Raw genomic sequence first — 14,065 nt, 5'->3', positions numbered from 1 at the left:
CTACTCCCGAAACTCTCATCCATGGCTTCATTACCTTGAGACTTGACTATTTCATTGCAGGCCTGGCTTGAGGTCATCCAACACTCTGCTGCTCATGTTCACACATCACCCCTGTATTCACTGACTTAGATTGGCTCTCAGTTAAGCAGTCCATAGCCTCATTCCTCCCTATCTCTGTAAACTCCTCCAGCCTTACAACCCTCTGATGTATCTGTACCTCTCTAATTCTGGCCTCTTACACACCCCCAATTTTCATTGCTCTACCATTGGAGATCATGCTTTCAGCTGCCAAGGTCCTAAGCTCTTGAATTTCCTTCCTAAACCTCTCTGCTTCTCTACCTCATTTTCCTCCTTTAAGACATCCTTAAAACCTACCTTTGACCAAGCTTTTGGTCATCAGCCCTAATATCTCCTTATCTAGCTCAATGTCAAATTTTCTTTGATAACGCTCCCATGAAGTGCCTTGGGACGTTCCACTATGTTCTATATAAAAATACAAACTGTTGTTGTTGGAATGTAAGTAAACAGCAAGGTCCCACAACCTGCACTGACATTTCATCAGTTTTAAATGTAGTTGATTGAAGGAGAAACGTTGGGCTGGAGGCATGGCATTTAATCTGACATTACACCAGTGACTATATTTCAAAAGTGCATCATTGTAAAGTTAATTCACATTGTGAAGTGCATTGGGATGTTCTAAAGTTGTGAAAGGTGCTTTATAAATACCTATAAATTTCCAGGTGACCTGAGAAAGGTTCAGGAACAGGAATCCTGGTTGAATTTTGTTTTTTTTCTAGTTCATTGACATTGAGCTGAGATATAAAGGCTGGGTCCCTCAGCACAAGCTAAGGACCGAAGCTGCAGTCTCTGCTCCATGACACAGCGCATTGAGACATTGAGCGGAGTATTAAATATCTGTACCTGATTCTTTCTTGCTGTTATTTTTTCCCCACCAGTTTAAAAGCCTTTTCTGTAATTGAAGCTAAATAAACTTCACCTCTTAGTGACACTATATTCTAGTGAGATCAGAGAATGGCATGAAGTGAAACAGCACAAATAGGTCAATAATGTGGGAAATAATGTGAGGATGAAACTACTTAGGAACATAACAACATAAGACATAGATGCTGGAGGATGTCATTTTACCTCTCAAGTCTATTCAATAAGATCATGGCTGATTTACAACCTCAGCTCCATTTTCCCACTTAATCCCCAGATCCCTTGATTCCTTGAGTGCCTATTGATCTCAGTCTTGAATATATTCAATGGTTGAGCCTGTGCAACCTCCTCGGGTAAAGAATTCCAAAGATTCACAATCCTCTGAGTAAAAAAAACTTTCCTCCTCTCAATCCTAAATGGTTGACCTCTTATCATGAACCTGTGACCCCATGTCTAGACTCTCCAGACAGGGAGAAACAGCCTTTCAGTATCTACCCTACCAATCTTCTAAGAATTTTATATGTTAATTGAGGTCACCTTTAATTCTTCTAAATTCCAGAGAGTATAGGCCCATTCTACTCAACCTCTCCTCATAGGATAACTGTCATCCTGGGATCAGCTGAGTGAACATCCTCTGGACCCTCTCTTATACAATCACATTCTTCCTGTAATGCAGTGACCAGAAGTGCATACAGTACTCCGACTGTGGCCTAGTGTTTTATACAATTTGAGTGTAACTTGCCTGCTCTTATATCCTATGCCTCAGCTCATAGAGAAAAGTATCTCGGATTTTTTTTTTTTTTTTTGTAAAAATATACTTTATTCATAAAATATCTTCAATCACATTCCAAACCATTTCAAACACAACATTACAAGGGTACAATCCAGGTTAAACTTTTACAAAATGTATCACCAGGTGCATCAGTACAAACAGTATTACAATCATTTACAGCCTTTCATTTTGATCTGTACAGCCCGAGGGGCTCTAAACAGTTCCCAGTCTCTCGGTGCGCTGTGGTAGAAAGGTCTTAGACAGCGACCCTTCCCCATTGCGCCTTTGCGGCAGCTGCCCCAAGCTTTAGTGCGTCCCTCAGCACGTAGTCCTGGACTTTGGATTGTGCCAGTCCGCAACAATCGGTCGGGGACAACTCTTTGTGCTGGAAGACCAACAAGTTTCGGGCAGACCAAAGCGCCTCTTTCACCGAGTTGATGATCCTCCAGCTGCAGTTGATGTTTGTCTCGGTGTGTGTCCCTGGGAACAGCCCGTAGAGCACAGAGTCCTGTGTCACAGAACTGCTCGGGATGAACCTCGACAGCAACCACTGCATCTCTCTCCAGACTTTCTTTGCAAAGGCACAATCCACAAGGAAGTGAACAACGGTCTCTTCCCCACCACAGCCACCTCGAGGGCAACGTGCAGAGGGGGTGAGCCTCCTGGCGTGTAGGAAGGATCTGACGGGGAGGGCCTTTCTCACCACCAGCCAAGCTACGTCTTGGTGCCTGTTGGAAAGTTCTGGCGATGAGGCATTCTGCCAAATGACTTTGACAGTCTGCTCGGGGAACCATCCCACAGGGTCCACCCTCTCCTTTCCCCTCAGGGCCTCTAGGACGTTACGTGCTGACCACTGCCTGATGGACTTGTGGTCAAAGGTGTTTTTCTGCATAAATTTTTCCACCAGGGACAGGTGGTACGGCACGGTCCAATTACTTGGAGCGTTCCGCGGCAGCGTGGCCAGACCCATCCTTCGCAACACCGGGGACAGGTAGAACCTCAGCACGTAGTGACACTTGGTGTTTGCGTACTGAGGGTCTACGCACCGCTTGATGCAGCCACACACAAAGGTGGCCATCAGTACGAGGGCGATGTTGGGCACGTTTTTTCCCCCTTTATCTAGAGGCTTGTACATCGCGTCCCTGCGGACACGATCCATTTTCGACCTCCAGATAAAGCGGAAGATGGCTCGAGTGATCACCATCGCGCAGGAGTCTGGAATGGGCCAGACCTGCGCCACGTACAGCAACAGCGAGAGTACCTCACACCTGATGACCAGGTTCTTTCCCGCAATGGAGAGGGAGCGTCGCTCCCACATGCCCAGTTTCCTTTTCACCATAGCCACTCGCTCCTTCCAGTTTCTAACGCATGCCCCGGTCCCTCCGAACCATATCCCCAGCACCTTCAGGCCGTCAGCCCTGACAGTGAAGGGGACAAAGGATCGGTCAGCCCAGTTCCCAAAGAACATGGCCTCGCTCTTCCCACGATTTACCTTGGCTCCCGAGGCCAGTTCGAACTGGTCGCAGATGTGCATCAGTCTGCGCACCGACAGCGGATCCGAGCAGAAGACGGCGACGTCGTCCATGTACAGGGAGGCTTTTACCTGAGTGCCTCCACTGCCTGGGATCGTCACTCCTCTTATGCCCGGATCCTTCCTGATGGACTCGGCAAAGGGTTCTATGCAACACACGAAAAGGACAGGCGAGAGAGGACAGCCCTGCCTGACTCCAGATTTAATCGGAAAGCTATCTGTTTCCCACCCATTGATTGAGACTGCGCTACTGATGTTAGTGTAGAGCAGTTGGATCCAATTTCGAATTCCCTCCCCAAACCCCATTTTGGAGAGCACATCCCCCATGTAGGTGTGCGATATTCTGTCAAAGGCCTTCTCCTGATCCAAGCTGATGAGGCAGGTATCCACACCCCTGTCCTGTACATAGGCAATCGTATCCCTGAGCAGCGCCAGGCTGTCAGAGATCTTCCTGCCTGGCACAGAGCAGGTCTGGTCAGGGTGAATCACCAATTCCAGAGCGGATTTGACCCGGTTGGCGATGACCTTGGACAGAATCTTATAATCCACATTCAACAGTGAAATGGGTCGCCAATTTCTAATTTCCTCCCTTTCCCCCTTGTGCTTGTAGATGAGGGTGATGATGCCTTTCCTCATGGATTCTGACATACTACCGGCCAGGAGCATACTCTCGTACACTCCTAGCAGGTCTGGGCCGATCAAGTCCCACAGAGCCCAATACAACTCCGCCGGCAAGCCGTCGCTTCCGGGAGTTTTACTCTTCTCCAAGGACTCGAGGGCCTTAGTCAGTTCGTCAGGAGTTAGCGGTTTGTCCAGGCTCTCCCGCGTACTGTGGTCTAAGACCTCCGTGATAGAGGACAGGAAGGACTGGGAGGCCGTGCTGTCCGTGGGCTTCACGTCATACAATCCGGCATAAAAGGATTTGCTGATCCTCAGAATGTCGGACCGTGATGACTTTACTGAGCCGTCTTCTTCCTTCAGGCTGCTGATCACAGAGCGCTCTCTGTGTACCTTTTGGAAGAAGAAACGTGAGCGCGTCTCATCTTGCTCCACGGAGCGGACTCTGGAACGGAAGATGATCTTGGAGGCCTCCGAGGCAAAGTGCGAGGCTTGCTGGCCCTTCACCTCTTGGAGCTCCTCCTTGACATCGACCCCCATCGACTGCAGCCGGAGCAGATTCTGCATCTTTTTCTGGAGTCGGGACATTTCCCTCTGTTCCTTTCTAGCTTTCTGGGTGCCTTTGAGGATGAAAAACCTCTTGATGCTTCCCTTGATCGCTTCCCACCAGTGTGTCAGGGACTCAAAGAGGGGTTTCACGGTTCTCCAACCTTTGTAATCCCTCTTGAGCTCCTCAATGTTCTCTGGGGTCAGCAGTTGCACATTTAGCTTCCATGTCCCCCTGCCCACCCTCAGGTCCTTCTCCAAGTGGCAGTCCGCCAGTAGGAGGCAGTGGTCAGAGAAGAACACCGGCTTGACCTCGGTGGATCTGACTGTGAATGCACGGGACACAAACAGGAAGTCTATCCTGGAACGAATGGACCCGTCTGGCCGCGACCAGGTGTATCTACGCTGCGCTCCGTCTGCAGGGTTGCTGAAGACGTCGTGCAGCTTGGCATCCTTAACTGTTTCCATCAGGGATCTGGACGTAGCGTCCAATCTGCTGCCGGCCCTGCCGGATCGTCCAGCCGCATCGATGATGCAGTTGAAGTCACCGCCCAGAATGACCGGCCTGGAGGTCGCCAGCAGCAGTGGGAGCTGCTGAAAAACCTCCAGCCGCTCAGCCCCTTGTGCCGGGCCATACACGTTAATTAACCGGAGTGGAGCGTTCTTGTACATTACGTCTGCTACGAGGAGTCGCCCGCCCACCACCTCCTTGACCTCGGAGACGGTGAAGTTGCCTCCCCGCAGCAGAATACCCAGGCCGGAGGAACGAGAGTCGTTTCCGCCCGACCAGATCGATGGCCCGTGGGACCACCATCGTGACCATTGCCTGTAGGAGCTGAGGTGCGGTATCGCACACTCCTGCAGAAACAACAGGTCAGCTTTGACCTTGGCTAGGTAGTCCAAGGTCGCAACACATCGCGTAGTAGATTTAATGCTACGCACATTTATGGATACAATCTTTAAACCCATTTTAAAGCATTTATTCTCCTACCAAACCCACTGTCTCTGAGAGTCCCAGACCTTTAGTCTGCTCCTTCATACCCGTAGTGAGCTCAAATTCCTTCACTTTGGATGGGCTGAGGTAGATCTCCTTGGCCGTGTTCTGCTCCGGTGGCATCTGGAGGTTCACGTAGAGAGTGGGTTTTGAGATGACCTTTGCTGGAGAAGCTTCTCCAAAACTCACCCCCTCTGGGGTGTTGCTGTTCCCGGCTTCCTGGAGCTGGGGTGCGATGATTGCCTCACTGCTCCCAGATTCCAGGGGCTGTGGTGCACTGGCCTCCTCAGGTTGCAGGCAAAGTTGGGGTGCGCTGGTCTCCTTGTTGTCTCCAATTTTCTGGAGCTCGGGTGTCTCATCCTCCAACGCCCTGGAGCTTTGCCGCCTCTTCTGTCGGTGCCGCCCTGGCACTTCATCATCCGAAGAGCTGCTGCCCTTGTCATCCGTGTCGGATGGGAGACGCCTCTTGCCGCTTCTCTGGGAAACGCCTTTGCTTATTCTTCACTCCCTCTTACTTTTCTTGTTCTTCACCGTCCGCCACTCCCCCTGCTGCTTTTCCACTGCTGCCTCCTCCTCCATTGATTCGCTGTCCTGAGGACTGGGAGGTACAGGGGGTAGTGCTGCTGATTGGCTCTCTGTTGCCTCGATCTCTTTCTCCACCTTGTCTCTCTCTGTGTCCTCCTTTGTCCCGTTGAGCTCCCTGGGGGCCTTGGTGGTTGGAGTGACACGAAACATTTCTTCTGCTTCCCCCTGGTCGGCTTTGGCTGCCTGTGCGTAAGTACGGCAGCGTTTGGTGCAGGTCCTGTAGAGGTGACCTGCCTCGCCACACAGGTTGCAGCACTTGGCCTGCTTGCAGTCTTTTGTCTGGTGCCCTTCCTGTTTGCAGATCTTGCAGAGGGAGGCGCTGCAGTTGGCCGCCACATGACCAGCCTTGCCGCATGGGCGACAATGCTTGGGTTGCCCAGCGTAGACCAGGTAGCCACGGTTTCCCCCGATAGCGAAACTGGAAGGAGGGTGGAAAATGGCTCCCTTACCATCGGTCTTTAGCGTGACCTTAAACAGGCGTTTGCCTGTCCAGATCCCCAAGTCGTCTCGAATCTCGGTGCCGCTCCCCACCTTATCGAAGTACCTGGTGAGGAAGGTGACCACGTCGGCGACAGGGACGAAGGGGTTGTACACATGCACCATCACCACACGTTCCCGTTGCAACGGCAGAGAAAAGTGCGGCTCCGCCGTCAGGATCTTCATCTCCGGCAGGTCTCTCTTCTCCTCGAACACCCTCAGGAGCCGGACGCAGTCTGCCACCCGCTTGAACGTCACGTCAAAATAACCACCTTTGCGGGAGTCGTGCAGGGTGAAGATCTCCGGAGCTTGGAAGCCGCACGCCTTCAACAGGATCCTCCTGGTGAAGAAGCCCCGATCCATAGGTGATCCTCCCTCGCTGTGGTTCACCGTGACTCGGACGGTGATAGGTAACCCACGGTATGGATTTCGATTGGTTATAGCCCTTCCATCCCGACCTTGCCTTGGTAGGACCATGGTGTCGCCCCTGCAACACTTGATCTTAGCCAAAAGGCCGAGAAGCGATGGAATGTAAGAGCTACAGAAATGGGGTACGAAAGAAAGTTGTAAATTTTTTTTAAAATTATTCATTCATAGGATGTGGGCATCGCTGGCTAGGCCAGAATTTATTGTCCGTCCCTAGTTGGCCTTGAGAAGACCATAAGACCATAAGACATAGAAGCAGAAATTAGGCCAATCGGCCCATCGAGTCTGCTCCGCCATTCAATCATGGCTGATACGTTTCTCAACCCCATTCTCCCGCCTTCTCCCCGTAACCTTTGATCCCCTTACCAATCAAGAACCTATCTATCTCGATCTTAAGTACACTCAATGACCTGGCCTCCACAGCCTTCTGTGGCAATGAATTCCTTAGATTCACCACTATGGTGATGGTGATGGTGAGCTGCCTTCTTGAACCGCTGCAGTCCAGGCGATGTAGGTACATCCACAGTGCTGTTAGGAAGGGAATTCCAGGGTTCTGACCCAGCGACAGTGAAGGAATGGTGATATATTTCTAAGTCTGGATGGTGCGTGGCTTGGAGGGGAACTTGCAGGTGGTGGTGTTCCCATGTATCTGCTGCCCTTGTCCTTCTAGATAGAGGTTGTGGGTAGAGATGGTAGAGATTCCTGTTGCTTGCCATTTCAACACCCCATCCTGTTCTCATGTCCACATGTCCATCCTTGGCCTGCTGCAATGTTCCAGTGAAGCCCAACGCAAACTGGAGGAACAGCACCTCATCTTCCGATTAGGCACTTTACAGCCTTCCGGACTTAACATTGAGTTTAATAACTTCAGACCATGAACTCTCTCCTCTACCTTCACCCCTTTTTAAATCCCTTTTTCAAAATTTACTTTTATTTTTATATATTTATTGTTATTTGTTTATATTTTGATTCACTGTTTTATCCCCTTTTTTTATCCCCCCTTTTTAACCCATTTTCTATTCTTTTTCCCCAACCACCACCCCCAAAAGAGTCATCCGTTGCTTGTTCCATGTTGTTCTTTCACAGAGCGCTGACCCTTGTTCTGCTATTATCACATTTTGCTTTCTTACGTTTATGCCACGATCAGCACCATTTTTTAGCCACTACCACTACCATTAACACTTCCTTTGTCCTTTTGTTCATGACATCTATGCCAATCTCTCCATTGCCCCCACCTATCGCTGACCTTCTATCCAGCTTCACCTGCTCCAACCCCCTAAAACAGTATAAATTCCATCACATTTCTACTTCTCTTTAGCTCTGAAAAAGGATCATTTGGACTCGAAACATTAACTCCGTTTCTCGCTCCACAGATGCTGTCAGACCTGTTAAGTTTATTCAGCATTTTCTGTTTTTGTTTCAAATTTCCAGCATCTGCAGTATTTTGCTTTTATCTTAATAGTAGGGCCTAGTTGTCTGAAGCTAATGATCTGGAATTCTTGTTAAAAACCTTCTCAAAATGTTGTGACATCTTCAAAGATTCCTGAACGTAACCCGAGGTCTCTCTGTTCCTTCATCTCCTTTAAAATTTTACCATTTAATTTATCCTCAACATAAACTCAGTTTTTCTCTCTACAGATGCTGATTGACTTGCTAAGTACTCCCACCAATTCCTACTTTTATTTCAGATTTCCAGCGTGTGGCAGTATTTTGCTCTCGTACCATTTAGTTCATATTGCCTCACCTCATTCTTTCTGCTCAAATGTATCACTTTGCACTTCTCTGCATTAAATTTCATCCATCTGCCCATTTCCTCAGCCTCTCTATGTCCACCTGAAATCTGTTACTATTCTCTTCACTGTTTACTACATTTCCAAGATTAGTGCCATTTGTAAACTTTGAAATGATACCATGTACACCCAGGTCTTGGTCACCGGTATATATCAGAAAGAGCAGTGATCCTAATATCAGCCCCTGGGAACATCACCATATACTTCCCTCTGTTGCACTCCAGAAAGCCTGTCGGTGAAGGATGATAGAGGAGCCAATCTTTACTCAGTCTTACATTTAATTACAGAGTGAAACATTACAAGCATATACCGCCTAACTCAATCACACTTCAGTTGCAGTAAGCGTCTCTTTATAAAAACAGAAATCACTGGAAAAACTCAGCAGGTCTGACAGCATCTGTGGAGAGAGAAACAGAGTCAATGTTTCGAGTCCAACACAACTTTTTGGAAATTTTCCAGCACTTTCTGTTTTTATTTCAGGTCTCCAGCATCTGCAGTGTTTTGCTTTTATTTTAGTTTCTCTTTCCACGTGTTCAAGTGAAATTCCAATTAATGCCACCAACTGCAAACACAATTGATATCTATTAACACTGTCCAGTTTGAGAAACCACCATTTGCCACCACTGTTTTCTGTCCCTTAACCAATTTAATCTCCACAATATCAATGTCTCTTTAACTCCATGCACATTATTTTTATGAAAGGCTCCTGGATATAGATGTTGGAAATATTTGTAATATTTATTTGAATTCTTGGCTTGTTGGGATCTGCACTCAGACTGTGATCGCTATATCTTTGAAGCAGAACTATACAGCAATGCCTGATGTTATCTGCTGGACTAGGTTAGCAAAAAATTAAATCTAAATGTTGAAACCAGATACAATAGCGACCTGTTTGATAAATGTGTTCTCGGGTGGCTAGATAACAACACTGATCTGTTTCTTTTATTCTTTCATGGGGTGTGGGCATCATTGAGGCCAGCATTTGGTGCCCATCCCTAATTGCGCTTGAACTGAGTTGCTTGCTAGGCACTTAAGTATCAACCATATTACTGTGGGTCTAGGAGTCACATGTAGTCGAAGGAGGCCAGATCAGATAAGGATGGCAGATTTCCTTCCCTAAAGAGCATTGGTGAACCAGATGGGTTTTTGTGATAATCAATAATAGTTTCATAATCACCAATACTGAGACTAGCTCACAATTCCAGATCTTCTAAATTATTAATTAATCGAATTTAAATTCCACCTCCTGAACCCATGTTCCTGGAGGATTAGTCTGGGCCTCTGGGTTACTAGTCAAGTGACATAACCACTACACCACTGTCTCCCTTGTTCTGAGTACAGGTGGTGAAATACAAGGTGATGGAAGTTCCTGGATACAGACCTGTCAAGCCATCTGCTTAGTTATCCTGCAAACTATTTATGGTTTGAAATCATTACGTCTGTCTCTCTCACGCACTTGCTCCATCTCCAGCATGTTTGCTGGCCGGGGGTGGGGGGGCATGTAAAATAGAACTGGTGGCTGAAACCGTCTTCCCTTCCACCCCAAGCTATCCCTCATTGTACGGTGGCTGGGTAAAGCCATCAGCCAGCCTGCCTGCCCTTTGGCTTATTGAGGCCCTTAACTGACCAATTAATGGCCAGTTAAGGGCCTGTCTCCACCTCCGCCACAATCACACCTGCAGCTGAGGAAGGGAGATTGAGGGAGGCCAGCCCACCCTTTCACAATCTCAGGATAAAAGGCAGGTCGGAAGAAGCATTGGTAACCAGATTTAAGATAATTAGCAAGAGAATCAGAGGCACCTTTGACTCAGTATTGCACTGAGAATGTCGGCCTAGTTTACATGCTCACATCTCTGGAGCAGGATTCACATAGAATATACAGCACAGAAACAGGCCATTCGACCCAACTAGTCTGTGCTGGTGTTTATACTCCACACAAACTGAACTTATAATCTTGAACCCAAAAGAAGGAGGGAGACAGAAACAGAGGGGTGAATTTTGGTCTTGAGCCAACCAACTTTACCAATGGCTCCCCTTTGGGGGAGTGGTGGGGGGTGGAGGGAGCAGCCATAACGAGCTGAGAGTGAGACTTCTGCCCCTCAAGAGCAGGTGTGTGGTGTGGTGTGGGCTGGGGGGGCGGGGTGCGGTTGTTCCTCCTTTAAGGGGCACACCCCCTAAGATGGCACACCCCTTTGCGCCTCCCCACTGGCCTCCAGAACCCAAACACACTTTTGGAGAATTGGCCGACAGCTCTCAGGGACAGTCCCATCCACTGTCAGGATACCTCTGTAATTATACCATGAACTGCCAATACAACAATCTGCACGAACCCTGAACATAATCTGATACATCACTTCTGGTGTGGTTACAGAATCCTCTGCCGAGAGCAGGGTGACTGCTGTATTCAGGCTGATCAGTGAGCTGAGTGCAGGCGGCAAAGATCAGGCCATCAGGAGAAGCTGCTGCCTGTCAGGAAACCTCCCAAGTATCATATCCCCGACCCTCTCAAAGACCCGACTCATGTCTTCAGCTCAGCTCATTGGAGAAACGCAGGCTGAGTTGTCTGATCTGAGCCTCCTTGTTGTCATTTAGTCTTTACATTAAATTACTTGGAATTTACCAGCAGAAACAGGCCATTCGGCCCAATAGGTTCCTGCTGGTGTTTATGTTGCTCACCAGCCTCTTCCCGCCCAAATTCAAATATAGAAAAATCACAGCATAGAAGGAGGCCATTCATCTCACCCTATCAGCAAATCCTTCCCCTTTCTCCCTCATATGTTTTCTAGATTCGCCTTAAACCCACCTTTGCTGCTGTTTCCTGTGATAGTGAGTTCCACATTCTCACCATTCTCTGAATAAAAAAATTCTCCTGAGTTTCCTGTTGGATTTATTAGTGATTATCTTACATTGATGGCCTCCAGCACTTAATTGCCCCACAAATGGAAACATTTCTATATCTACTCAACAGAACAAATATATCATTTTAAAGACCTCCATCAGGTTACCCCTAAACCTTCTGTCTTCTGGAGTAAATATCCCCAGCTTGTTCTGTATTTCCCAATTATTATTGTTTTACCCTGTGAGATCTGGGATTACTTTTACAAATCTGTTTTGAACTTTCTCCAATGCTTCCATTCCTTTTGTAGTATGCAAACCTAAACTGTGCACAGTTCTCAAATGTAACCCAAGAAAGGTTCTAAATAAGTTTAACCTAATCTTTGTCTTTGAGTTCTATCACTCTAGAAATTAATGCCAGCGCTTTCCTTCCACATTGCATGTTTTGTTACCCTGTGTTCCTTCCTATAATGATTTGTGTATCTGCATAAATCCCTCTGCACCTCTACCATATTTATCTCCCATGAATTAGGTGGCCTCTGTGATGATCCCAGTTGATGTTAATACTGGACAAGTCTGATCCCAGAGTGAAACCTGGCTTGATGGATCCTAACATTTTTTTTAGAAACCATGGAGGAAAGATACTGAATAAATTCACAGGAGTCTGTAGATGAACTTTTAACACAAAGAATAAAACATTCATCCAAAACAAGAAAAATGAATTATATTACACCAGACAAGAAGGTTGGAAAGATCGTAATACAAACACAAGGAGACGCTACTTATTCACACTATTCCTTTACCCCAGCAATGTTTTTACAGACACATAAACCAGTGTAGAGTCACCCAACTCGCATCTCTCCCCAAGACACCCATAAACTGGAGTCTAAACTCACTGTCTATTCAACTGCATAGCAAACAAATGAGCACCTCTGCTAAATTGATCACTTTACCGAGTCCTATAATTGATTATTCAGTCAACTACTGTCCCAATAGCTTTGTAGTAGCCTTTTTCTTATCAGAAAGCTTAAAATCCCTGTCTTCTTTCTCTGATACACACTGAACACCCCACCCCCTTAACCCCTGTCTTTTTCTGTGCCTGTGTCCTTAGATCACTGTTGCTAGGCAGCAGCAAAACTTTTCTACTTTGTGTTTTCTTTTTCCAGAATCACTGACCTTTCAACCCCTTTTAACCCATCTTTTTTTTTTACTTCAGGGGCTGTCAAACCTCATAAAAATTGTATATACTCAAACAAACTCAAAAGACCTGTAACCTTTTAGTTACCAGTCTATCCAGACTCCCAGGCATCAAGGTTCATAAACAAAACCTTAATGAAACTGAAACCATTTTTACCTTTCTTATCACACAAATATACATAAAAAATCAACTTAAAATTATACATTGTTCATAACGCCTCCTTATTCCTCTGACTGAAATGTACCATCTCACACCGTCTTCCTCAGTGTGAACTATGCCCTCCAAATTAATGTCATCCACAAATTTTGAAAATGCATTTCCGATTCCCGAGTCCGAATCATTTACGTAAATGCTGAACACCAGTGGTACCAGAACCAATCCCTCTGGAATACCAGTTCTGCCATTTACCAATCTTCGTAATTACCTTCAATCCCTAACCCCCATTTCCTGGTTTATAGCCAGCTTGTTATCCATTCTGCCAGTTCTCCAAAACTCAACGTGCTCTGACCTTAATTGTTTCCAATAATGGCACGGCATTTACGAGTGCTGAGTTTCAACAATTTATCACCCTCAATGATATCACTCATGTAAAAACTGCACCATACCACCCTTCCTCAAACGGACTGGTGGAAAAGGGAGTTCAAACATTCAAGGCAGGCATGAAAAAGTTATCTGGTGGTTCCTTGGCATCCAAGCTAGCAAGCTTTCTTTTTCATTACAGGACTATCCCTCATACAACAACAGGTGCCACACCTACGGAGTTATTGTTGAAACACTGACTCAGGACGAAATTGAGTTCAATAATGCCAAATTTAGAGGGGAAAGTGGAAAGGAGTCAGGGAAGCCAGAAAACTAGACACAACTAGCATAGTCACGAGAGAAAATTTATCATGGGAGAGCCGGTGTATGTGAAAAACTTTGGGGAAGGACCAAAGTTGTTACCGGGTGAAATAAGTGTGGTGACTGGACCTCTATCTTACCACGTGGAGGTGCAAGTCCAGATCATCCGTAAGCAGGTGGACCATTTAAGGGATAAATCACCACAATTTGGTTCCACCAGTGATCATGACTGGGTCTGCGTTTCCTGCTGAGGATACTCAACCCAGGACTGACATGTCTGATGTTCCTGTAAGAGTTGAGAATGCAGAACTGCAAGTGCCCACCGAAGCTGATGTTCAGGCAACTCTGGAAAAGGAGGTTCCTGACAAAGAATCTGAAGTTGTGGAGCTGCGACATTCCACACATGCCAAGAAACCACCTGCACTTGTAAATTCCTTACCCAGTGTAAACATTATATTGTCTTGAAAAATGTGTACTTCTAAATATATGTATGGCCGAGTTAAAGTTGTGGGGT

This window comes from Cetorhinus maximus, chromosome 15, assembly GCF_964194155.1.
Source record: "Cetorhinus maximus chromosome 15, sCetMax3.hap1.1, whole genome shotgun sequence".
Classification (NCBI taxonomy): Eukaryota; Metazoa; Chordata; class Chondrichthyes; order Lamniformes; family Cetorhinidae; genus Cetorhinus; species Cetorhinus maximus.
Note: the sequence above shows the minus strand (reverse complement) of the source record.